The sequence below is a fragment of the Gopherus flavomarginatus genome, chromosome 2 (genome assembly GCF_025201925.1).
Source record: "Gopherus flavomarginatus isolate rGopFla2 chromosome 2, rGopFla2.mat.asm, whole genome shotgun sequence".
In the NCBI taxonomy this organism is placed as follows: domain Eukaryota; kingdom Metazoa; phylum Chordata; order Testudines; family Testudinidae; genus Gopherus; species Gopherus flavomarginatus.
This window is the reverse complement of record NC_066618.1, coordinates 73,324,534-73,352,206: the sequence shown is the minus strand read 5'-3', so window position 1 is coordinate 73,352,206 and position 27,673 is coordinate 73,324,534. Positions and strand designations below refer to the sequence as shown.

Here is a 27,673-nt window from a genome sequence, read left to right as displayed (position 1 = left end):
GGGGCCATTTAGGGGTTGGGGGCAAAAATCTGTCTAGGGATTGGGCCTGCTTTGAGCAGGGGGTTGGACTAGATGACTTTTTGAGGTCCCTTCCAACCCTGATATTCTATGATTAAACAGGAAGTTCTAATAACTCTTTGATTTACATTTGACCGACCCTTCAAAACAGTACAATTTCCAATGATGTGGTATTTTGGGAATGTAAATCTTCAATGTGAGGTTTAACATGGCTGAGGGGTAATTAGGGATGGTTTAAAAATACTTTACAAAAATGTGTATCAACAAGATGTGGCCAATCATATTGTTTGCTGTACCTCTTACTCCTGCCCCTTGTCTACTTGTTTGTCTTAGAATTTGTTTTCCTGAGTTTTCTTTGACCACTGCTAATCTGAGAGACCAGTGACAGTTTTAGGGACTGAAGCCACCAGTGCTAGCCATAAATGGTCTGTACTACTGTCTCTCAATTAGCAGGGAGTGACCCACAGGTGAGTCATGAGGGCACATCTGCTGGGCTGTATCCACTTCAGTATACAATGGGTGCTAAGATCCAGTGGGAGGGAAGAAGCAGCTTTGCTCTCTCCCTATGACTGCTTTCATTGCTCTGCTCACCCTTGCCCTACCCAACTCCGTCGCAGCTCCCTCCTCAGACAGTGCTCAGCTCCATCAGAAGCAGCACTTCAAAATGCTGTGGAGTAGCTTTTTCCAGAGCTGATTGTAGGGCGAGGAGGGATCGGGGGAGTGGGAGGAGAAGGAAGCACCTAACAGACCTCCAGCGTCCCTCAGCCAGCACACCTTCCTCAGCACCCAGTGACTCCCATTCTATCCAGCTACCTTCACACACACACACACATAGCAGGTAAAATTGCAAAGAGAATCTTTACTAGTCCTATCTTCTCCCATGTCCTTTAAAGAAAGCTGTTAGAATTTAGGAACCTAATGTAGGCTACCACAGTCATCATGTCTGCACAGTGCAGTTTGGCCAAATATTGTAAATTAGTTGTACTCTGACTGCCTAGCTGTTGTTGAGGGTACCTACACTAATACCTCTTAAAATGACATTTCTTCACTTACTGAGTACAGAACTGCCAGTCCTCATCTTTGAGGGTAATTAGCAGATCAGGTTACTCACTTGCTACTTGTGGGTAGAGGCAGCTAATGGTATCACATTGCCCACATGGTTCTGAAGCTTGTTCAAAAGCCTTAGAAAATAATCTCAACCAAGATATTTTCAGATTTTGTTTTATGAGCTAGAAGGAGTGAACACCATCAGAAATGCCAGTACTTAATATTGAGTGCTAAGAATAATGGTAATATATAGTCATTTATGTTAATACTATCACATTATCTTGTGATAGCTGTGCAATTAACATGAGTCACCACTGTACCAAGATCTCTTTTGTCTCCAAGTACTCCACAAATATGCTGCATGCATTGTCTGCATGTTTGCATGGGAGCAAGGGCTGCTTTTTGTAATTGTGTCCTTTCAATATTCAGAGAACCCCAGAACTGCATGAGCTGTCAGAGCATGGAACAAACTGTTGGAACTTTGCTAATGGAGGAACATAAATGCTGTAAGTGTGTGCACCCAAATTTACTTCCAGAAGAGACAATGCTTTCCTGGATGACAGCTGCTGACCCGGAAAGCACTAATTCCTGGGGGGAAATTAAATTGTTAGGGAATAATTTGCATTCTGCTTGTCATACACCATGAATCCAAACTCAGATACACTATGTTACATTGACATTATTCAAAATGGCATCATTTACTGTTTTCCAGAGAGGCTAGGGAATAAAATACCCAGCACTCATGTATGTGATGACACATTTCAAAATGGCGGGAGTTCTGCACCTGACAAATGAGCAACCCAGCTTTAAAAAAAGTCCAGTATATCAAAAATAACAACACATAGAAAGTATAATCTGTGGGGGAAAAGCTGGCCTAAGAAACCATAACCTGTTTCTAAAGCTGAATGGGGCCCTTTTAGACAAAAATTTGATAAAGAATAGACCCACTGTCACTCGTGTGCCAAAATATATGAATGTATCAGTGTTTGGTCAGAGAGGTTATATGATGAACGTAGAAGAAAAATGAAAAAGAAGAACTGACATTGCTTGAAGTTTGCATCTCCCCCTTCCTTCCCCTTCCCTCTAAGATAAAGGGCCAGACTTTCATTTGCATTAAGGCTATTTTACACTGCTCTGGCAGTGTAAAGGGGCCGTAATATGGGAGAAAACTATACTACTCTCACTTGAAGAGAAGACCCTTTTACACTGCCAGAGCAATGTAAAGTGATCTTTATATAGATATGAGAATTGGGCTGAACTCTTGATGTAATATCTTAAAGAGATCACATATGAAGAAACTAAAGTTCAGTACAAAAAAATTTGCCCATCACTTGAACAACTATCTCCTGTGGTCTCAGAGAACCTCGGGACAATATTATGTTAGGGTCACATAAATATTAAATAGGGAGTGGTAAATATATACTAGAGAGGTTTAACTATAATCTTCTGAATTTACACAGTACGGTCTCTCCATTTAGGAATTCCAAGTAGAAGAAAGACTCTCCACAGTGTGATAGTTTCTGACATCCCACACTCTTCCTCCCCTGAAGAAATAGAGTAAATGATGAAATCAGGAATGCAGAAATAAATGTATTGTTTACACCACTGATGATGCCATCATGCACTTGTTACCAGACTTGTGAAAATAACAGGATTTACTGTAATCTTTTATGCTTGACTAGTGAGGTATGAAAACTGTCTATCTTATAGCCATATAAAGTACAGCTAACCAAACTATGCAAAGGAAATACACAGAGGGAGTAGGAATTCAAAAAGCATTATGAATACAAATAATAGGAGCAGAAATGCCAGTCATAATATAAGAAACAATGTGTCGAGTGCAATGCAAGTGGAAGGAAGTCACAATAATAGGAGCTTGGTGGGGCACAAGCTCTGTGAGATTTGGTGATCTGAAACAAGGGGGTTCTGCTAGGTTATGGTTGTGCTGTGCAGCATACTCCTGCGTCGAACCTATAATTTTCCTATTGGAAATGTACTTGGGACCAAAGGGACTGTAAGAGGGTGGCTTGCCCTTTAAGGGCTGGAGGGCTGTGGCTAGTCAACCCTGATTTCAGACTGAGCCAAACCTAAGAGAGATCAGGTGATTGCCCTATAAAGAGCAGCAGGTGGCTGCAATGAGGGGATGGGCAAAGGAAGGAAGGAGGGAAGTTGTAGAGATATGAAAGGCTCCTACAGAGAAGAACAAGGGAGTGGTGCTAGAGAAGAGCTGCAGTGAACAGGAGACTCCTGCTAGAGATGCTGCCCAAGAGAAGGATTTAAGTCTGGATGCCAGAACCGGAAGGCTGAGCTTCAGTCAGGTAAAGCCTGGAAGTACTGAGCCTAGCTTATACTAGAGACCCTGATTGGGAGAAGGGCTTGAGAGCCTGGAAATGAGGGGACTGAAGAGGACTGAGCTCCACCCAGGTAAAGCCTGAGAGACTTTGAGTTGGGACGTAGATCCGTGAAGAAGAGAGTCTCTACTTGAAGGGAGAAAGTGACTGTGCTGGGGCTTAGAAGCCAGTATGAAAGAACTCAATAAATCGGACCACTAGAGAGGAATGCTTTAACTACCTGTGAACTGTGAGATTATTAAGGGGCCTGGAAGAAGGGAGAAATTGGTAGCAGGGGGCTGTAGTGACCTGTGGCTCAAACGGTGGCCAGTCCTGTTGCAGGGACCTTTCAAAGATAAATCAGAATAGCTCATTCTTCATATGAGCACACAGACTTGAACTGAAATAAGAAAAGGTGTGAATAATAAGCAATGTGGTTATCAGTATGAGTTTGTGTGCAGATAAGTCTAGATCCATCTGGATATTTACACTAACTAGCAGGGATATCAAGTCTTGTTCTATTTTATTTTTGTTGGAGAACTTCGTGGAGAACTCAGATCTGGATTGAAAGTTTACTCTGCTCTTAATGGGTGAGCTTGTGGTGTGGAATCTTTAATAAAGAGAGCTTTTCTCAGGTTTGGGATTTAGCAATGTGTCTACAAAAACTAAGACAAAGCCCAGTGAGCTGTAAATAGCCCAAGTTAAAAATCCATGTACCTTCTTAATCAGGTTGCTCTTCCCAGATGTCATTCTTCTAGTTCACCAGTCATCCACAGAATCTTGCAGGATAGGCAAGACCTGACTTTCTAAAGTACTACTAAGTAGGAACCACCTCCCCTTGCACTCTTAGGCCTTTTTAATATATCATGAAGAATAACAAACCTTTTTCTTTCCTTTACAGGTCCCCTAAAGCTGCTTAAAGTCTATTTAATGGTTATTGCTGGCTATCTGTATTGGGAATCAACCAGTGGCAACATTGCAAGTGTGATGAGAGCCATGCAGCACACAAGACATCCACAGTTGTTTGTGGGCTATATTTCCCTGCTCATTCAACAGCATGAGGGACAAACCCTTCCTTCTTCTCTATTAGCAGGATGAAAAGGAAACTTCATGGGTGGCCTTATTAAAGTCAATGTTCTTTTTTTCCCCATTGATTTCAGCCAGGACTTTACTGGGTGAATTGATAGACAAAAAACTGCTTTTTTTTAAGATAGGAGAATTATGGTCCTGAGTGACTACTAGGAAAAAACAAACATTTCATATATCCGGGGCTGGCTCTAGGCACCAGCAAACCAAGCATGTGCTTGGGGCAGCACAATTGCAGGGGTGGCATCCTGGGGTTGGCAGTTGCACTCTAAACTAAATGGATTTAACTTTAACAATTACCTGCGTGTAATAACTAACCACCAATGAATCAGACTTCAGAGCCTTTATGGATAGCAGAAATAAAACATGAGTGATCAAACAGGATCACATTGTCTATGCCACAGGAGCAAAACACTTTGAAAACTAAGCAAAGATAAGCCTATGAGTAACAGAATTGAAATTTTAAACATTGTGTCCCTAGAAAGCTATTTAAACTGATTTTATAGACTGTGTTTCAGTCATTTTTTGACAAAACACCACCAGATGGCAGTGCAGGAGAAAGAAAGAAAAGATTTTTGAAGGGCCATGAACACAAGTGGCAAGCATACTTGTTTTCATTTATTTGGTCACTTTTGGCTATTGAAGTATTGGCTTAATATTTTCCTTTTATCACTCTATTGGGGGCAGAACATGCAACTGCCTTACGTTAAACACGATTATCCCTTGTTAAAGGAGTTTTTGTCCTTAGTAGTATATCTCGGCCTCATGGCTAGAGGGGTGAAAACATTATTTATTTTGCTTGTTTTGATGAAGATACTTTAGAAGGGAAGATAAGTCCTTGAAATCTGAGTTTGGCCCCTCGTGCATATTCAGCAGCCTAAACCCAGACGAAATGTGGGAGTGTGCTGAAATTCTATCCATAATTTTACTTTACATGCTTTCCCTACCTATAAATCAGTGACACTGCACACTATGGAAGGTTAGCATTGCAATCCCTTAGCATCTCTGTAATACACCTCATAATCACAAACAAAATTGGAGGTTTCCTTGGAGATTGCACTAGCTCTGAGCAAAGATAACAACTGGCATCCATCACTGTTGCCCTGCACCTTCACTGTGCTGGTATAGGCAGCAGGTGCTGCGAGCAGTTGCAACTGTGCATTTGAACCTCCCTGTGCAATCTGGTCCTGCTGTCTGTCAAATTGCACACCTACTGGCTACATACTGGCCTGAAAACACCCAAGACAGTACTTTGGTTGCTCCCAGGTCCGCTCCAGGCCCTGATCAGGGCAGGCCTGAGAACAGCAGAAGTGTGGAACTTGGTTACTCATGGCTCTACCCAGCTTCCCAATGCTGGTCGGACCAAGCTGAGAACAGCTGAGTCTGTACCAGCTGCTCTTAGCTCTACCTGGTTCTTCTGTCAGTGCAGCTTGCCCAGAGCAGCACAGGAGGACTCTCTAAACAAAGTTTGCATTTTTCAGTCTATTTTAAACTTCTGCCCCCTGTGCCTTCACTTGGAAAACAAATAATAAACTCCAAGGGTAGCACATGTGGTTGCATACCCACAGACACAAGCATGTGTCCTCCCTCATCATATATTTTTGTACTACTGTAGGTCCTGAATCACAGTTGGGGCCCCATTGTACAAGACATTTTTCAGAAACATAGGAAGACACTGATCCTACCCCATGAGTAAGCAAACTAAACTGTGTACTTGTGACACAAGAATGTACTTCCTTTATTAAGGGTTGCCATGACACCCTGTCTGCTGCCCCAGCTGCAACTCCCACTCTCCTGACATCTGCAAAAGAGAACCTAGAGGAAAGGACACTAGTGTAAGATGTGCAGCTAAGCTACTCTTTGCCTAAATATGAACAGAATGTGAATTCATGCTATATACCATAGACTGGCCACTGCTCCTAGGAGCTGTGCCACCCACAAGCCCAGTAGTTGTGTGTGGACATGGAACACTGGGTGCCCCTTACACGGGAGCTTAGTATGGGCTCACTACACCATTGTAACTTACATTAGTTCACTCTCACCAGTGCTAGTCGCAATAGTGCAATTCATAAATGTAGCTTCTGCCTCAAGGTGCATCTGTACTGGGAAAAATGGTTTTCTGCAATGGTGCAGTTCCATGGGGGCTACTACCCATCAAAATCCTATTGCAGATACATTGCAGACATTTTTATCACTATGGGTTCATCTTCATAGGGAAGTTAACTCACTTAATAAATCAAAGTGCTGGTCCTAACTTGAGTCCCATTCTCTCACATAATTCCTTAACTTGATGGTGCTTTTAACTTGGATTGACTGCTTCATCGGGGTAGGGACTACAGCTTGATTTCACAGCTGATGAGTTGTGGTAATGCAGTCAGTGTGCAGTGAATGCAATCACTGCAGCGAAATCACACGGTGCAGCTCAAGTGCAGCTGCTCTCATTCAAGTGAGGCTAACTCAAGAGGAGTTAACTCAAATGTAGATAATTTGAATTAACTCTGCAGTGAAGATGTAGCCTGTGTCATCTAACTGGGAATCTTTCCCCCATGTTCTTGCTGTTTAGCATTTTCCCTTTGTTTGATCTTTAATTGAATTTGTATTTTCTAGTGGGACCAGGGGAGATAGAAGGCTACATACGATGAGTACATTAAATGAACACCAAACTGCAGGGTTGCTTAATTTACAACATAGTCTGGATCCAAGCTCCTTTCCCAGCTTCCCTGCCACCAATTGGCTCTGTCTAAACCATCCTTGTTTCCTGTGCAGCAGCATCCAGCAGAAAGTGGGCATTCCCTGGGTGCCATTCAAGTGATAGAGCACTCCTGTAACACCCTATGACTGTCTGTATCTAAATACTAAAGTGCCGGCACAAGGCATCAGGGGCGGCTCCAGCACCAGTTAAGAAAGCATGTGCCTGGGGCGGCACATCCTAAGGGGTGGCATTCCATCAATTTTTGGGGTGGCACAGTCGGGGCAGCTTTTTTTAAATTTTGTTTGCTTCGGCAGTTTGGGTGGCAGTCCAAGCGGCTTTTTTTTTTTCTGAGTGGGCGGCAAAAATGGTAGAGCCGGCCCTGGCAGTTACCCACTTCATGCAGCTATTTTGGGAAGTGCACATGTAGTGTATGGATGCAAGTTCTGCAAGGGAAGCAAACATAGTCCAAACCTTTCAAAATCTCCCTTAGATGTCCATCCCTTTCCTTCTTCTACCCACTTTTCTCTTCACCCAGCCACATTATTGTTTTCCTAAACGACAGACACTGCAATAAAAGGGCTGCCATGCACTGATACGGTGGTCTCCATTATAATCTTGACAACTGATACTTGCAAGTAATTCATGTTACTGTGATGCGTATGGTCCGCTAACCATATGGATATACTGGGTGCTCCTTGCTAATGCTAACAAGGTGAGAGGCCAAATTGTAAAGACATTAATGGTGACCACTCTATTTCTACATTTTTTGCACACCGAAGTTTTCCATTTAGCTGAACAGAGGCATGATCCAAACACTACTGAAGTAAATGGGCTTTGATTTAGGCCCTAGATGTCTTGGGTGGGAGCAAGGAATGCAGGAGCAAGCCCTTTATTTTGTAATTACTTACTTAACCTCATTAATGATGCACCTTTTCAAAGGGTGCTGCAGCAGTCATACTCCCTGTAATTCACAATTCAGCCGTCAGGGCCAGCTCCAGGCACCAGCAGAGGAAGCACGTGTCTGGGGTGGCACATGCTAAGGGGCAGCATTCCATCCATTTTTGGGGCGGCACAGTCCAGGCGGCTTTCTTGGTTTTTTTTTTTTGCTTGGGGCAGCAAAAATGGTACAGCCAGCCCAGCATGGTATTCAAGAATATGTAATAATTCCTGGATTTTGTAAATGGTTTCCTCTGGCTGCCCTTTAAATCATCTCTTAAAATAGGGGAGGCCTGACAGGAGGTTGCATCTGGGTAGCTGTTCAAGTGAAAGCTGAGTTGGACGGAGATTTTTGGAGTGGGTATCTGCCCTGTGGAACGCTTAAGCAGAGCTCCGGTGATTTAAGAACATAATTTGTCTGAGTTAAGCTCAGATGGTGCATAGGAGAAGGACCATCCTGCTCTGCCATCACAGCCATCCAGTCTGTCCTGACTCTGCTTTGGCAGAGCTTGTTTGCTATGCTGCAGCACAGTTTCTGCTCCTGAAAGACTGCAAGACATGTGCATCTCCAAAAGCCACCCATTCTTTCCTGTATCATCTTTGGTCACTTTACCAGCTTCCTGATCCTTTCTTCACAAAGCCCCAAGCTTTCTCGATGACCATCCATGTGACCCAGCCAGGGACCTGTGTGTCAGTTTTAGAATCATGGGGTTATTTGCATGCCACATATTAATAAGAACAGCCATACTGGCTCAGACCAAAGGTCCATCTAGCCCAATATCCTGTCCTCTGACAGTGGCCTATGGCTGGTGCCCCAAAGGGAATGAACAGACAGGTTATCATCAAGTGATCCATGCCCTGTCACCCATTCCCAGCTTCTGGCAAACAGGCTAGGGACACTATTCCTGCCCATCCTGGCTAATAGCCATTGATGGACCTATCCTCCAAGAATCACCAAGATCCTGTGTATTATGCAAACCTGGAGTGAAGAAGATCAAATGAAAAAGTGAGATTTTAAAAAGAATAAAGATGGGGGTAAAAGCAGCAAAAGGGGATGGGGGGACGGACGGGGGGGGGGAAGCCTCACAAATAAATAGATAAAAGCAAGGTGAGTGAGTGAAAGAAATAAGAAATGGTGACATGACAAACAGACATGGATTATCAAGTTATTTAGTTATTTCTTTAGAGAGATGAAAGAGGAATGGAAAATAATTTGATATGCAGAATTAACATTAATGGTATCTTCTTTACAAGGGTCAATCTGCATGTCTGAAGGAAGAACAATGAAAAGACTTTTTCCCCTTTGTAAAGTTGAAGTTCATTTGCAGTAGGCTCACTAAGTCTCCATTCTTTAAACCATGATGTTCAGTAAACCACACATTTTTGGAACTGTGCCTGGTTACATTAGTGTGTCAATACTTTGTGTTACATTATGTAACTGGGTGTGCTGAAGTAAGCTCACTGAAGCAGCAAACCTGCAATATTCCAAAAGACCAACTGAGATTTTCCCCTCTGTGTTGTCTTGACATAACCATTACTTTTAATAAACCACTATAAATGAATTTGTTTTATTTTTCCAAACAATATCTGCTACCTATAAAAAGATTCAAGTCATGTTGGTAGGATTTTTAAATATGTTAGAGAGAATAATACTGCACCTACTGGGGAATCTACTAGCACAGTGAAAAAGCAGAGTCTGTTCTGCAATATTATGGTACTTGGAGACTGGGGACCAAATTCAACTGTGTTATAAAGCAGATGGAAACCCCACTGAATTTAGGAGTTGTGCTTGTGTAGGCCAGAAGTGTATTTGGCTTGTGGTCTCCAAATGAACCGTGCATCATCATAGTACAGGAGAGGAGGCAGGGTGATGTCATTTGTGTTTAATAATTACATGAGAAGATGTGGAACCAGGAAGACCTGTATTCAAGTGCTGTATGAGCCACTCACTTAGGTTCAAGTCCTGCATGGTAAATGCCGTCTGATTGCCACTCAGAACCTCATTGGTTCAGGCACTTAGTTTGTGGCCTGGTGATGTACACCTGCCTCAGCTAACACAGTGTGGCTATACATTTAGATAACAAACACTGCTGCCTTGAAAACCCAGGTTGTAGCTGAGTAAAGGTTTCTGGGCTCAACAACAACCACCAGGTGAAGGAGTCATTTTTTGTGAATCCCATTTTACAAAGGCTTTTTCTGTTTTTTGACAGAGTTGATCTGAATGGGAATAAGTGTTACTGTTTTAATCTGGATTGGGGAGAAATAAAAATATTTTTTTCTTGCTGGATTGGAGCCTGATCTTTCTCCCATTGAAGTCAATGAGAATGTCACTGCTTCTTCCAATGGGAGGAGGATTGGAACCTTGGTATTCTACAGAGAGTGATTTTAGAAAATAGAAGACAGCTGGGATGCTAGAGGCTTTCTGTATAAACTGTGTGACATTTGCTTTGTATTGCTTAGGGCAGAGTTTAAGATCCAAAAGTGCGCTACAAATAAAACTGCATAACTCATTTCTCCATCTCTTTCTCACACACACAGGGACGCATGTAAAAGAAAGCACTCAAAAGTTAAATGACAGATTAAGATTGCCTATACAAACTTAATTTGAACTCTTTGTGCGTATGCATGAATACAGTCTTTAATTACATGGTCACAGATTTCTTCCCCTCCCGCCCCCCGCAGGACTTCTGCCTCTTTCAATACACAGAAAGGACGGTGCTCAGTTAGTGAGCAGCTACTTAATATTTTGTTGTGTTCATTGTTCAGTGCATGGTACAAGGCCTTATTTACTGCACACTATTCAAACTCTGCTCCGATGATAACATTATTAATTTCCTCAGGGGCTTTCTATGGCGTTCATCAGTAGAGAATCTGAGTGACTGACAAACATTGGATTTATTTTCCCATGAGATCAGGAGTTGATATCCTTATTTTACACGTGGGGTACTGAGGCAGAGAAGGGTTGTTAGGTGTCCTATTTTGGGTGTCCAATTTGAAACACCTAAGACCTGATTTTTCAGAGTACTTAGTGTTATACAGCACTTTGCATAGTCAAACAGAACTCCCATTGACGTCTGTTGCAGCTGTGACAGCACTTCTTCAAATCAGACCCCAGTGTATCAAGTTTAGGCACCCAGAAAATGAAGAACTCGTGCACTAGTGGAGAATTTGGGTTATCATCTGATTTCCATTTCTGCCAGTCTTTTTCCTTTCATTGATCAAGGTTCTCTTAGATGCCTGTTCTAAGGAGGCGCAACAATTGTGTTTTTTTAAAAAAACCCTGTAACATCCTACTCTATGGGCCTGATCCTGCATGGTACTGAATGCCTGTTGTGTGGTGCTCAACACTCTCAAATCCCAATGAATCAATGGAGGTGCTCAGCTTCAGGAAGTATTGAGCCCCAAAGTACAAAGTCTGTTTTGTCTATTTAGCTCAGTCTTTTGTCACTATTTCTTTATATACTAATACATTCACTTTGCAGACACAGTTTCTGTTGATCATTTAAAACTTTGCCAAGAATCAGAGAAAAACGTTTAGCATTAGGCATATGGTCAGAACTGCCTGCATACCAGATGTGGATTAATGAAATGCTACTTGTGTGGTTCATACCCTTGCTTTCCTGAAAATCCAATGTCAAATAAAATACAGGTTTTGAAAATGTTCTTGCATATAATTATTTTCATATTTTAACATAAAATAAAGTATATTTTAAAATACCCCGACATAGTAAACCAATACTGTGCTAGATCACACAAGCACAATATTAAAGTCTAATGTTATGGGGGAAATTCTTTTAAACGTGATCTTAAATTTCCCATTGTGATTATTCTGAGTAACCCAAATCTATATTGTCTTTCTTTGGAAGGATCACAAAGTACTATAGTACTGAATGACAATGAGTTCTAGAGTGAAATGTGACAATGTTCAACAGCAAATCTGCATAGCAGTTCAAGACAGGAAGAGAAAAATCCTTGATGAGATTGTAAATGTGATGTGACTGTGGAAAAGACAAATGCCATCCTGGAATATATCAGGTGAGGGATTTCCAGTAGACACAGGGAAGTATTACTGCCATTGTACAAAGCAGTGGTAAGACCTCATATGGAATACTGTATCCAGGGGTTCTCAAACTTTTTATTACTGAGTCTCCCTCTGCCCCCAACAAGCTATAAAAACTCCATAGCCCATCTGTGCCACAGTAACTGTTTTTCTCCATATAAAACTCAGGGCTGGTAGCAAGCAGGGCAATTGCCTGTGGCTGCACACCACAGGGGACCCCGCAAAGCTAAGTTGCTCAGGCTTCAACCCCACTGCGTCAGGGCTTCAGCTTCAGCTTTCTGCCCTGGTCCCCAGTGAGTCTAACGCTGGCCCTCCTTGGCAGCCCCTTGAAACTTGCTTGCAGCCCCCCAGGGGACCACTGATCCCTAGCTGAGAACCACTGCCATATGCAATTCTGTTCACTCATGTTCAAGAAAAATGAATTCAAACTGCATATGCAGAAAAAGGTTATTAGCATAATCGGAGGAATGGAGAGCTTGTTTACAAAAGCAGACTAAAGGAGTTCGGGTTGTTTAGCCTAGCAAAGCGAAGGCTAAGAAGAGGATATGATTGCTCTCTTTAAATATATTGTGGGAGGGAGTAAACACCAAGGAGGTGAAGAGCTATTTAAGTTAAAGGACCATGTGGGCACAAGAGCAAATGAGTATAAACTGGCCAGGATTAAATGTAGGCTAGAAATTAGAAGGTTTCTAATAATCAGAGGAGTGATTTTCTGGAACAGTTTCCCAAAGAGGAGAAGTGGGGGCAAATAACTGAATTAGTTTTAAGAGGGAGCTGATGAATTTGAATGGAATTTTGTAACACAGTTAGTGTCAGGGGGCTGCGCTTGGTCACCCAGGTTTCCCTTCCAGTCTTATGTCCTAACCTCATGTTTCAAGGCTTTAGCCAGTCTCTGGCTGGGGTCAGAAAGGATATTCTCTCCTCCCACCCCCAACATATTCTGTTTTCCCCCCTTCTTCCTCTGAAGTACCAGAGATGGCCATGGCTGGAGAAGGGACACTGGATAAAGTGGGGCAGTGCCCTGAGATGGGACAGAAAATTTGTTTCTGCAGATACTTGACTGGTGTGTCTCACTCATATGTCAGGGTCATACCTTAAAAATGGCAATACTTCCAAACTACAAAAATTGCAATTCCCCCTATATTTCCTCAGGTCAAATTGGAAGGGAGATTGGGGTTTGTTTTGCCTTCCTCTACAGCATGAGGCACAGTCACTCGCTAGGTATATCTCACCAAATCAATTCTCTGCCATTGCAAGGGCCTCAGGCAATGGTGCATCCCAGTTCCTCCTGTTCTCTGCCTGTGGTGCACAACAGATTAATCTGTGCTATAATACTTTAACCTAATCCAGGTTGTTGGACTCAATACATGGGAAACTGGAGGGAATTTAGTGGCCTTTGATGTTCAGAAGATCGGATTAGATGATCTAATGGTCCCTTGTGACCTTAAACTCTATGAAATGCTAGGAAAACTTAATTAGCTCACTCTTTTGATCATTAGTTTTGCTTATATGTTCAATTCAGGAGACTGCTTTGGGAAGTGTGCCTTTATAAGAAGCAGTTGTTTCAAGGAGGGGAGAGAGGGAACTTGGTGAGCGGGAAGTGGGGAGGCTGTTCCAAATGTTGGAGCAGCACGAAAGAAGGGGAGAATAGGGAAAAGAGAGTGTGGGAACAATAAGGAACAAGACTGGGAGGAGCATGGGCAGGGAGAGGAAGAGTTGGTGAAAATAAGAACTGGGATATAGATGTTGGCAAAAGAGTGCAGAGTTGGATGGCAAGAGTTCAGGAGATTTTTATGCAGCCAAAGAAAGGAAGCCAATGAATGGATTCAGAGAAGTGGAGTTGTGATCTGAGGGGTGAACCAGGTAGATTATTTGAGCAATGTTATTTTGGACAGACTGGAGGGAAGAGGTAGGACACAGAACTCTTTTCCTTTTCACTAAATCGGATTCAAACAATGTGATCTTGATTTGGAAACCTAGTGCTCACTAACTATTGGCCAGGGTTCAACTCTAATCTTGGGACAACATGAGGGCTTTTATTACTCATGTCAGCAAGTGTCTTTACATATGTGTCTTCACTGCATTTCAAAGGCAAAAACGCTTGTGTGATGGGTTTCCCCCCGGGGTGCCACCTGAAACTGGGGTACTACTGAGCCCTCTGAAACCACCAGCCTGGGCTCCCTCTCACACTGTGCTGCTGTGATAAGCTGCAGGCACGCCTCTGGTCTTACACTTCCACCAGCATACACACAGGTAGGGACACACCCAGTTGCAGTTACATGCAGGCTTTCTGAGGAGCCATTGCATGTGAACCAGCAATAGAGAGGCTACAGCCAAAATAACCACCAGCTTCCTAGACTAGGACCACTGAGAAGTACTGTCCTGCCCTGGACCAAACCCCAACCAGTATGAATTTATTATCCAGTTCACCTCCCCCTCAACGTGGAGAGGAATATGCAACAGCCTTTGCCCTTGAGCTATGATTTCCCATGCACTTCACTCCAACTCACTGGTTTAGATAAAGCAAAAACAAGTTTAGTAACTACAAATGATAGATTTTAAGTGATTATAAGTGATAGCAGACAGATCAAAGCAGTTTACCTGGCAAATAAACAAAACACAAACTAAGCCTAAGATACTAGAAAGATAGGACACTAATTAGCAAATTCACACCCTGAGAGATGGTACAAGCAGGCTTGTAGATTCTTAAGGGACAAGTTGCACTTGCTTTACAGCTTGGAATCCCCAGGTCTTTCATACACAGCCTAGAAATCCCTTTAGTCTGATCCAGCACTTTCCCCAGTTCAGTCTTTGTTCCTCAGGTGTTGCCAGGAGTCTTCTTGTGTGGGGAGTGAAGCATATGGCAGGAACCCTTTGTCCCAAACCTCAATTTGTGGAAAAACATTAACATCTCAAGATGGAGTCCAGAGTCATGCAGTCTGGTCACATACCTTTGCAGTGTTATAGCAGCCATTGCTTACCGATTGGCCAAAACATTCACAGGAATGTTAAGTTCTTCCAGGGTCCATTGTCTTTGCTGATGGGCCATCAGCACTGTATGACTTCTTCATTGTTGTACCAAAAAGGCTAGTTGTGGGTGTCACCCAGAGTAAACATGACTGAAATACAGATACACAGTCAATATTCCTAACTTTAGATACACAAATGATACTTGCATACAAATAATAATTTTTCCAATGACACCTCACATGACCTGTCTTGTACAAAATGCAGCATAATTATGCTATAATCATATCATAATAATATCACTCTGAAGAATATGGGGTGGAGTGTCACAGCTAGCTCTCCAGAAGTAACTTTATGAGCCACGAATACGTCATCCCTAGCAAGGATGGGCTTTATAGACACTTCTAGAGAACATCTGTGCCACTAGTACTGCACCAGCAGCAGACCCATGTTGCGATACCGCTGGTCAGGCTGGAAGCTTCAGGAAACTTCCTGAAGTGAGCCACTGTGGCCCATGTAATGACCAACAAGATTTTACAGTATGAATCCAGTATGACATCTGACTCATGATTGTTAACTTAGATTTGCCCGGACGTGATCATGTGAAATTTTCAAATGTAAATGCCTAAGTTTTATGTCTGCCAACAATTCCCTTATGCATAATAATTAGGTAGGCATTTGCAAATGTTAATATCCACTTTGCATGCACAAATAATTTGAAAATTTGTCCCAAAATATCTACTGTCTGAGCCAAATAATTAATTTTTGAATACTAACTCATTCTAAGACTTTGCTGGTAGTGGTGTGCTTCAGGTTATTCTACACAATTTAACTTGTCTTTTTCAGAAGTCTCTTTTTCTATTGTTATATCGCCAGAAGGTGACAAAGTTCCAAATGAAAAATACAATTAAACCATTTAGAACTGGAAATGAACTGGAATTAATTTCTTGAGCATATATAAATCTTTCAATAAATTAACCTTCAACATTCAGCGTCTGTAATGCTGATAATGTCCTTTCATTTAACAGATGGTTGGTTGTTTGATTTAGGCTAATCCTGATCAACTTGTTCAAAACTAAGAGGGCTGTGATCAAATTTCCTAGTACTTTTACCAGGGCAGAGTTGAAAACAGAAGCATTTGCTTGTCAAGGGAGGGCTAATTTTTTTTTTTTTTAGAAAGTGTAAAAATGTATAGAAGAATGTTATAATGAAATGAATATCTGATTTCAGCTACAGAATTCAGTATTGTATTAGATATATCATCTTGAATGCAACGTGGTTTGCAAACTTAAATTCATGCAAATCAGGAAATGCCAAAGTTAAGGGTCTGACTGCAATGTTAACTCCACCACACTGAGCATACCTGGACAGATAATACACTGAATCCCAAGAGCTATGTAGAATCTCATGCTTACATTTTCATGCTCTATTACTGCAACTATGGACACAAATTGTATATTGGCACCTATAACTAGGCTTTTGGATGTCTATATAACCATCTGTGTGTGCAAATACATAGTTTATTATTATTTGTATTACAATAGCAGCCAGACACTCCAATCAGGATCAAGGCCTCATTGTTTGTGCGCCCAAATGTGGTAATAGTGTGTGGATGTGTAAGCCTGCAATCAGCAGCCACGTTTAAAAAAATGTGGCCCACTATATAGTTTAAACCAGTGGCTCTCAACCTTTCCAGGCTACTGTATCCCTTTCAGGAGTCTGATTTGTCTTGTGTATCCCAAGTTTCACCTCACTTAAAAACCACTTGCTTACAAAATCAGACATAAAAATACAGAAGTGTCACAGCACACTATTACTGAAAAATTGCTTGCATTCTCATTTTTACTATATAATTATAAAATAAATCAATTGGAATATAAATATTGTACTTACAGTTCAGTGAGATACTTGAGCCTGTTTTTCACTTGTGAGCCTTGTCTGAAGCCTGAGCACCAGGCAGCGGGGCTGAAGCATGTAACTTAGCTTGGTGGGGGGCCCCTGTGGCAAAGGGTCCCGGACAGTTGCCATGCTTGCCATCCCCTAATGCCAACTCTGCACTTAGGATCCCCCTAAATCTGTTCTGTGACACCCTCCTCCCCCTCAGGGGCTGCAACCCCCAGCTTGAGAAACACTGATGTAGATGAGCTGAGTACCTGCTGGAAGACTTCTACGTATCCCAGGGGTACATGTATTCCTGGTGTAGAACCACTAATTTAAGGTAAACCTGTCACTAGTTAAGTAATAACATAAAATACCATGTATATATGCGCTATGAGTTTCTTCAGGTTGTTTTGAGAACCTTAACTTCTGCATTTCCAGGACCTGACTAAGTCCTGCTAATGCAGAAAGTACAGTGTTACCATCTCTTGTGATTTTATAGAAAGTCTCATGATACTTAGTGTTTTCCTTAAAGCCTCAGTTCCAATAATTAAGTGAAATTCAACTTCCACTAAAATGAAAAGTTTCTTGCCCTCATAGTTGTGGAGAAAAGCTTGAAATTGTGAACCCTAAAATATCCAACACTAGAAGGCAAATAAAAAGAACCCAACACTTTTATTTATTTTTTTAAAATCTCATGATTTCGAGTATTCTCGTGATGTTTTGGGGCCTGACTCAGGACTTTTGAATGCTTGGCGTTGGCAGTACTACATACACACTGCCCTGTCCTGTGCCAATGAGGGCCACTGCCCCCATGAGGGATTTGCTCCAATCACCAAGATGGTAAAATCATGTGTAAAACAATCTGTTGTGCAGAAGTTTGGGGAAAACCGAGGGACTGGGTTAAAGTCTCTACCTGGGTCCATTAGCCTGAGTACCTGGCCCTGAAACAGCTATGGTTAGTGATTAGACCAAGAGATGAACTATGTGCCCTGCTGTGCCAGAGCTCCACTCAGTGCACCCAAGCCACCTTTGCACTCGGCTGACCCCAGGGATAGCCAGGGGTCAGTGTGATTCTTGCTGGAACTTAGAGTTGCCTCAGCCACAAAGGGCCGCTGTGCTAGATGAGGATCACTGTAGAACAGTCTGCTCTGGCTATGGCTCAATGTACTTTTAGTGTGTCCCCCTATGCCATCTCTGTGCCAGTTGTTCATTACCCAGTTCCAGGGGAATCCTCACTTTACAGTGAACCACAAGAATGGCACAGAAGATTGATAGTATTAGGCAGAATTTGGTTCAGGAAGGTCTGCAGACCTAGATTATATTCCTGACTTCGGAACTGACTGTATGTGCAAATCATCTAGGGTGAAGTGATCATGTGATCACTAACTGAAGCAGAGGTGAGCATGAAAGTGCACATTGTTCCTAAGGGGCTCAATCCCTCATAAGTTTTATTGTGCCTGTTCCCTCATTGTGGGGAGTCTGCTTTGCAGGCCTGTGAAAAGCCATGTCCCTGCCTCTTCCCTGCCTCCTTCAGGACCATATGCACTGCCAGGGCACAAAGAGTGGGGAAAAGAAACAGGCCCTTGTGTAGCCCACAGAAGTGGAGGGTTAGGTACTTTGCCTGCTTTCACCCAAGTTGGAGCCTGTCACAATCTGCCCTTCTGCCTCAGTTTTCTCATCTGTACAATAATATTACCCCCTCTCCGAACATTTGTAACATCATTTGATATCCTCACATGAAAGATGGTACACACTGCATGTGTCAAGCACTGTGTCATTATTATAAAGCAGCAAATCGCCAGATTCCTCAGTGAACATTATGGAGGTTCCATTTTCACACACACAAACTCTCCAGCACGTTCTCTGCCGTGTTAGACACAAGCAGGAGTTTCTTCGGCAGCAGGCATGCGTGCCTTGTCTTGCCAACTTACTTTCTTCAACAAGCTTATGTTACTTAGCCATTTAAAGGAAAATACCCTCTTCCCCTCATAGGGTGTGAGTTCCTGTCTGTGCCTATTCTGTATTTCAGTGTAAAGGTGGAAGACATGGTTTTGTTCCAATCTTCTGTCTTTTGGGGAGAATTCTTCAAGACTCCAGTGCCAAAAAATAACTGGCAGCGTGTTGTTCTTTTCTGACCATCATTCTGTTTCCTCGGGAGATTAAAATTAATTATCTGCATTTTGGCATGTGGAAATCTAGACTGTTCTTCTTGCTCCATTGCTTGACAGCTTGCATTGGCACTGGACATGCATCGAGCAGAATCTTTTTGGGCATCAGAAGTTGCAGCATAAAGAGCATCAGCAGGAGCAGACAGACAAGACGTAATTCAGATTCCCCTCTGCTACCAATATCTTGGGCATTTACCTATTTTTAAAGTTCTCCACAGTAAGTGTCATAATGCCACTTGGAACATACTCCACATCTTGTTTTTAAATGTGCTTTAATTGATCATATTATCAATATTGAAAGTATGAGGGTTTTTCCTCTATTTCAACCCATAGTTTATATAGAAAGGCATGCAGCATATACAAGACACCTTTTGAACCACATAGAAACAGCTGGAAATCCACGCGTAAGTAAAAAAATAAAAAATCTGAATATGAGAGACAATGATTAAAGTTTTTATGTTTAAGAAAATACAGTGCAAAATAGTAGCGTGGCTATCCCTACCTCTGAGCGCACATGTTTTAGAAATTGTAAGCAGTAAGCTGATTCAGTCACTGGTTTTAATTTTTATAACATTATAAGATTTCATCTATTGCCAAGTCATCTGGACATGTGTTGTCCTAAATTGCACACATGGATAATGATGATTTTCCAAATTCATCAGTCATTTGATTCTGCTACACAGGGGAAAAGGACTTACCAGTATGTTGGACTCCTGAGCAGGGGGCAGGGCCTCAACCAAAAGGGGTAGGGCCTCAACCGGAAGAGATGTAGCCTTTAAATCCCTGGGCCCTTTCCATCATGATTTAAAGGGCCCGGGACTCTGGCTGTGGTAGCAGCAGCTGGGAGCCCCAGGCCATTTAAATCATAGCCTGAGCCACTGCTACTATCCTGGGGCTCCTGCAGTGGGGGTCTGGCAGCAGTTTAAAGGGGCCAGGGCTCTGGCTGCTGTGGGGATCTCTGGGCCCTTTAAATCGCCTGGCCGCTGCCACTACCCCTGGACTCTGGCAGCAATTTAAAGGGCCTGGGGCTCCGGTGGTGATTTAAAGGGCCCCGGGGCTCCCTGCAGTGACCGGAGTCCCAGGCCTTTTAAAGTGCCACCAGAGCCCCACTGCAGGAGCCCTGCGGCACCAGCAGCAGTGGCTGGGGGCTCCCGTGGTTATTTAAAGGGCCCAAGGCTCCTAGCCGCTGCTACTGCAGCAGAGCCCCAGGCCCTTTAAATTTCCGCCAGAGCCCCCAGCCACTGCTGGTACCCTGGGGCTCTGGCAGCAAGGCTCAGGCAGCGATTTAAAAGGTCCAGGGCTCCAGCTGCTGCCGGGAGTCCCGGGCCCTTTAAATTGCCAGCCAATATGGTTGGCGGTGTGCTGGCTCTTGCCAGTACGCCCTACCATACCATACCAGCTTACTTTCATCTCTGCTGCTACGTTCATTTGAGCCCTCTGACCTGAGCCTGCAACTTGTAAATAAATCATTGAATAGAGGTTAGATAATGTTTGTCAAGTGATTCATAGATTATAAGCATCATTTTCCACTGCAACACAACTTGTGCAGTCACTTAAACCTCTGCCAAGTAGATCTGACCCTTACACTGCTTCTGCAGCAGAAAAGGAGTTTAACTGGAGAATCCCCTGGGATAAGGGGATTCCCCAGATGGAACAAAGACAGCATCATGGATTTATGCCAGTCTTCCTTGCAGCCCCTGGCATAGGGGATGTACTAGGAACATGTGACCAGAAGGAGGGTTGTATGGCTGGAATGCTGCTGGCCTCTAGCTGTTCTTGGCTGCCAGCATGGCCCGTTGGGGACTGTTGCTGTTGAATGTAAGCTAGAAGTCGGATGCAGCTTTATCTTGTCCTGAGGGTTCTCAGCAGGGCCAAGAATAGGGGAGGAGCAAAGGTGGCTTAAAGTCACCTTCCTCCCTAACCCCTCTCTTGCTTCAGTGAGTACAAGTTGGCCCAAATGAAGAATCTGGCCCAATGAGTCCAAAGTGGATCTAAAACTGAGTTAAATTCCTTTCACGGCTGCTAGGGTCACACAGCTACTTAGCACCTGAAACCAAGGCTCAGTCTAGCCCTAACCACCTAAGATATTAAAACATTTCTCCTGAGTGAGGCCAAGAGAACAAAACCAGTTTTAGGAGGTTCTAGCCAAAGTCATTCTGGAGATATGATGAGCCAATACACACAGTTGGAAATGTTGAAAAAATAAGAGAAAGTGGATAGGGTAATATCTTTTATTGGACAAACTTCTATTAGTCCAATAAATATTACCCCATCCACCTTGTCTGTCTAATATCCTGGGACCACCACCACTAACTCTCCTCTCCCCTCCCCCGCCAAAACCAACAGCAACTAATGACAGGTAAATGTACAAAACAGAAATGTACAAAAAATGGTTGAGGTCCTCAGCTGTTATATATTGGTGTAGTCCCATTGAACCAAAGGCACTATGCCAATTTCCACTAGAGCAGATCTGCCCCTTTGTCTGAATTTTCCCAGGCGCACTGCTGTGGCTTTTCCCCCAGAACTCTGGTTCTATCCTGGGAGGAAATGCTGCAGGCACGAGTTCAAAGAATGTTGGAGAAAAGTTGGGGAACAAGCACTTTAAAAACCAGCTTATCAGGCAGAATTTGCTTCAACCTTAACTGTGGAGTGACAACTGATTCTCGGTAATCACTAGTAACAATAGGAAATTAACCCTATCATAGGACAAAATGATGGTTAAATGGAAAAATCAGTGGCTGCTGCAAAAAGAGAGTGTTGGGAATTGTTTGACATCTCACTTTCTCTTTCAATCTAATATGTATGGGCTAGGAATATAAGTATTTGTTTTTAACAAGAGAATATATTTTGTTCATGACTGGATGCTTTTAAAATTAATAATTTTATTAGGAAGGTCCCAGTAGTGGCAAGAATCTGGCTTAAATTGAGAAAACCCCAAAATGCACATTGAGCACTGAGTCCAGGATAATCCAAATTTACAAAAATACCACAGGAGTATCTAAATAACACATGATCCTACATGCATTAGGGGCCAAATCACGGGCCTATTGAAGTCAATGGGAGATTTGCCTTTGACTTCAACAGAACCAAGAGCTGTTCATATATAAATGAGAGAAAGGAGACAGTGTATTCTGCAGCTTTGGAATTTTCCATAGACTCCACCTCTTGCCAACTCCATCACTGCTGCTAATTTTAGCAGAGATATCCAGTAATGTGCTCATCCCAGCTCTAAATTCTCTCCCATCTTCCCAGCTCTTGACTGTATGATTCATGGTAATAATTAATTCAGTCAACTTTTTAAAAAGAGGTTTCTAAATCAGACTGCCGCAGAACATTGAGTCTCCAGTACTGGAATGCCACAGAATTTAGGTCCAGTTTGCATGGGCTTCCTGCAAGGGCTTACTTGAGCCAAACAAAGCAGTGCCGTGAAGACCAAATTAGTAGTAACTGCCAAATAAAACATGTGAGAAAACCTAAAATAATAATCCAACATGCACGCATGTACACACACACCTATGCACCAACTGAACAGAGAACAAACCCCAAGCAATCTAAATACAGACAAGACAAAGAGATAGAGAAGAGGCATTCTGTGTCTAAAGTGTCCACATCCTTAAGGAGATTTTTTCTTGTTGAAACACTCAGGCTAATATCTCTCATAGCCTGCCCATCCCAGGAACTGCCACAGCAACAACTGTCAGCAATAGTGACTGACTCTGACAGAACGATTATCTATCTTAGGGTTTCATACTACTGCCCATCACTATATTACACATTTCCCTCATGAAATCAATAGCAATAGTGATGTCCTTAGTGGACTTCATGGAGTTTCTGGCTCTTCTCCCTTTTTGGGGTAAAAACAGTGCTTGGCATATTTTTTTAAAGTGTTGTTTAGGTTGGTTGATTTGTTTTTTGCAGTTGTTTAATATTGTGGGGAATATTTTGGATCAGTGGAGTGTCTACTTTGACCAGTCAGACTGTGCCCTGACATTACAGACTTCTGACATGCCACAGCCGAAGTGCAATATCACCTCCAAAAAGCAGCTTGTGTGTGATATGCCTCTTACATTATTGACATATATCAGGCATACAACAAAATCCTAGAACTCCATATGACAATTTTGGATAAGCAATTTTCATTTTGGCTTCTTTACACACGTATAATGTTACAAGATAGATAAAACTGTACCCTCCTCCCTCAGTATAGACTCAAATACAGTATAGGCTCATAAAGGCAGCTTAAGTATGTATTTAAAAATCAAATGATAGTTGGCAGGGAATCCCTGAATTACTGTTTCTCTTGAACTATGGCCAGCCCTTTCTGAACCTAGAAAGTTCCACAAACTCTGCCAATTGACTTGTTTGGTTGTTTTTTTGTGAGCTGCAGTGCAACAACAGAGACTGGGGCGGCTGCAATACGCAGAACAGCATATTCTGTGATGGTTGTTCCAAGTACTACTCTCTGGGCCTTGCCCTGATAGCAAGGTGAAATTAGCTATATACACATAGACTGCTGTTAATAATGCAAAGGGATTTTACCTTTCATCTGCTATGTCACCAGGAAAAGTCACACCTTGAAGTCCTTGCTCACATGTGTGTCATCCCCTCTGACTTTGTGGGCTGGGGAGATGAAAATCCTTTGGATCTCTATCAACTTTGTTCCATTACCTCCCAGATCCTTGTGGAAGCCCCTCCATAGGGTTGAGGATCCACATCTGGGGGGGATGGAAAAGAATTGAGGGGCGGTGCTGTGCAGTGCCCTTTCACAAAACCTGTAGGAATGTACTTTGCTGTATAACCTTTCCCTGCTGTGGAACTCTCTAAAAGGTGGTTCCAGGAGAAAACACTCTCTGGAGAGTCCCTGTTTGCCCAGGAGCAGAGGAAGACCGTAAGGGACCCTGGGGCAGATGGCTGTGGTCTCTGACAGATTTCCTGAGATTACCAGATCTCAGGGAGTGGAACTGCCTCCCCATTCCATAGGAGAGAAAAAACCCTGCCTCTGGACAGAACAATACAGAAGACATTCCACCAGGGAACCTCCATGGAATTTTCCTGTCCAGCTGATTTTCCTAGGAAGAAGAAATCTTGGACACATAGTTTTTAACTAGTCCTTATTAAGATAAAACTCCCATGAATTTCAATGGGACTGAGAAAAACTGAGAAAAAGATTTTAAGATTTGTCCCACAGTTAATAAGGTCATCAGAGTGTTTTGCTTCAAAACTAGAGAAAGTATGTCAAGTTTTAGGAGGGATCTACTTTACCAGGGGGTTCCAGAATGCAAGCAGGGGCCAGGCTGCTACCAAAAAAACCAAAGGCCTCTGAGAATGAAACACAGGCCTGTATGGCAAAAGTTCTCTTTCCTACAACCCTGCCTGTTTGCCGAATCATTTATTTTTAATGAAACAGCAAATAGGTTTTAAGGTGCTCAGATACCAGAATAAGGCATGAGGTATACCTACATATACAGTGCTGCTACCTTTGTTACATGTACAGAATGTCTGCTGCTGCCGGAGACGTTTGCACAAAAATAGAGGCTTGAAAACAGACCTACGTGTCAAATCCTTTCGGAGAATCACACGTAAAATTTGGAATTGGCTAACATTTCATCAGTTCCCCACAAAAATCTGTGTTTGATTAAATACAGTTCTTAACTGTCAATGTAGATCCCTATATTTATGCAGCTCATGCAAAAACGCTGATGGACTTGGCCTCCAGCTAAACTACATTACTAATAGCATCATAAAATCTTCTGTAATATCAGAACACTTCCGGTGATTTATAATGGTATAGAAAAGCAGTAGCCCAGAAGACCATAAATAATTGTATTAAAGACACAGTGTGATAAAGTGGATTAATTGTGATAGTTACCTTGGATACCTTTTAGTTGCTTATCTAGGAATTTCAATGAAAGTTACAATATAATCTGCTGTTATTGCTTTTTTTTTTTAGTTATGTAGGTGCTAGAGTCAAAACAAGAAGGTAATATAATAACAATAGATTGTCTCAGAATTAATTTTCATTTACTGAAATCTTGATTGTAGACTATTTTAAAAAATACACAGGATTGGTTTCTGAAAATTATATCTACAGCCAAACTCATAAGAAAACTGCATTTCCAAGTTTATAACTTGGAAATTAGATATTAGAAACATTCTAAGTTCCATTTTATTCTTTTTAATATATTATATTTAACCATGGCTGCTGTACAGAGTGGAAACACTTGTACTTCCTGATGTCATGATGATATCTACTGATCCTTGCTGATTGAAATAGTAATTATAAAAGAAGGCAGCTCCACACACAGAAATTTTTAACTTCTTGTTCCACCTGTCTAATTTGTTTTACTTTTCTTTTTGAAACGGCAATACATTTGAAAAACTTGTGGGTTTATAGCTCTATGCCAAGAATTTTCTTGAAAAGAGAAAATATAGTCATTAAATACCACATTAGCAATCCGGCAGAATATGTTGGAGTTCAAAATAACTTGGGAACAGTGAAAAAATATGCCATGAGCCCCCTACCCAGGAGCATGTTTGCAGAATAGTCTTTTTATTATTTATTGATTATGCTTGATCATGCAGCTTTTGTGGACCTGCTCCAAACCCTGTGTCATGGTATAATTCCCCACTCTGAACCTTAGCGTCCAAAAGATGGGGTACCAGCATGAATTCCTCTAAGCTCAATTACCAGCTTAGAACCTGTAGCGCTGCCACCAACCAGGAATTCCAGTGCCTGGTACACTCTGGTCCCCCCCAAACCTTGCCCGGGGACCCCCAAGACCCAGACCCTCTGGATCTTAACACAAGGAAAGTAAACCCTTTCCCTCACCGTTGCCTCTCCCAGGCTTCCCCTCCCTGGCTTACTCTGGAAGATCACTGTGATTCAAACTCCATGAATCTTAAAACAGAGAGGAAAATTCACCTTTCCCCCTCCTTCTCTCTCCCCCTCCCAGACTCTCCCTGCGAGAGAAAGTAATCCTAACACAGAGAGAAAATTAACCTCTCTCTCCTCCTTCCCTCCTTTTACCCCACCAATTCCCTGGTAGATCCAGCCCCAGCCCCCTGGGGTCTCACCAGAATAAAAAAAAACAATCAGGTTCTTAAACAAGAAAAGCTTTTAATTAAAGAGAGAAAAATAGTAAAAATTATCTTTGTAAATTTAAGATGGAATATGTTACAGGGTCTTTCAGCTATAGACACTGGGAATATCCTCCCAGCCTAAGTATAAAAGTACAAATTAAAATCTTTTCAGCAAAATACCAATTTGAACTCCTTCCAGCCAAATGCACATTTGCAAATAAAGAAAACAAACATAAGCCTAGCTCGCTTTATCTACCTAGTACTCACTATTTTGAATCTATAAGAACCTGTATCAGGGAGATTGGAGAGAAACCTGGTTGCACCGTCTGGTCCCTCTGAGCCCCCAGAGTGAACAACAACCAAAAAACTAACAGCACACACAAAACTTCCCTCCCTCAAGATTTGAAAGTATCCTGTCCTCTGATTGGTCCTCTGGTCAGGTGACAGCCAGGCTCACTGTTCTTGTTAACCCTTTCCAGGCAAAGAGATATGAAGCACTTTTGTTCTATTAACTCTTACTTATCTGTTTATGACACCCTGCTGATGTCAATAGGAATCTTTGTGTGCATGTTTTCACTTCAAGTTGACGAAGATCTGCATAAGAAAAGATTGCAAAACTGGGAATGAGCCTATCCTAAGAAACCTCCATTGCCTGTTTTATTGAAGGTCAGTTTACAAAAGGAGTACCTGGAAAATGCTCTTAACACTGAGAAATTCATCCACCCACCAGAGAATGTCGTTTTCCATTATATCCTCCTACTGTTTTCCTCACTTTACTGGTGATAACATTTGACTTTGGATATACAGTTATCTAACCGATAGAGTTGGTTGAATACTAGGGGGAAAAATAAGGAAATTTACCAATATAGCTGACATTTTAAAAATAATTTATTCAATGAAGAATATTCATCCTGTCCTCTGACTTAATTATGTATGATGAGATTCAGGAAGATAGAAAGTTCATTGCATATGTAGCTGACTTCCTTTGGTTGGTTGTGTCAAAATTCCATCGTTTCTTTTTCTAACATGCGGTACACTGGACAACAACTGGAGGTCAATCTCCAAAGTATAGGGGACTGTTTGAGTCCAAGGCACTAATTAAAGGTTGTAGGAGTCCTCTGTCCTCCTTAATTACTGTGCCGTATTCAGACTATTATTTTAAATTTCATGCTATTATAATTACTTCAGTAAAATGTATTAACATCACGGTAATAAATGTAACTCATTAAAATTGTGCTAGGTCATTCCTAATGAAATAGATATGACAAATGAAACAACCTCTTGTGTTTGCCATGATTAATTGTATATTATGTAAAATTCAACTTGTCGTTAGCAAAGGACAAATTTGTCATCTTTACAGCAATATTACTGTACATCATTTCTACAGATGGAAAAAAATCTGCCAGGA

At 42.1% G+C, this 27,673-nt stretch overlaps 1 protein-coding gene across 2 annotated transcripts in view; it reads right to left on the bottom strand.

The window, feature by feature from the left end:
- The window catches only part of RARB (retinoic acid receptor beta), a 674,993-nt gene that overhangs the window by 576,145 nt on the left and 71,175 nt on the right, over positions 1-27,673 (bottom strand). The window lies entirely within an intron of this gene.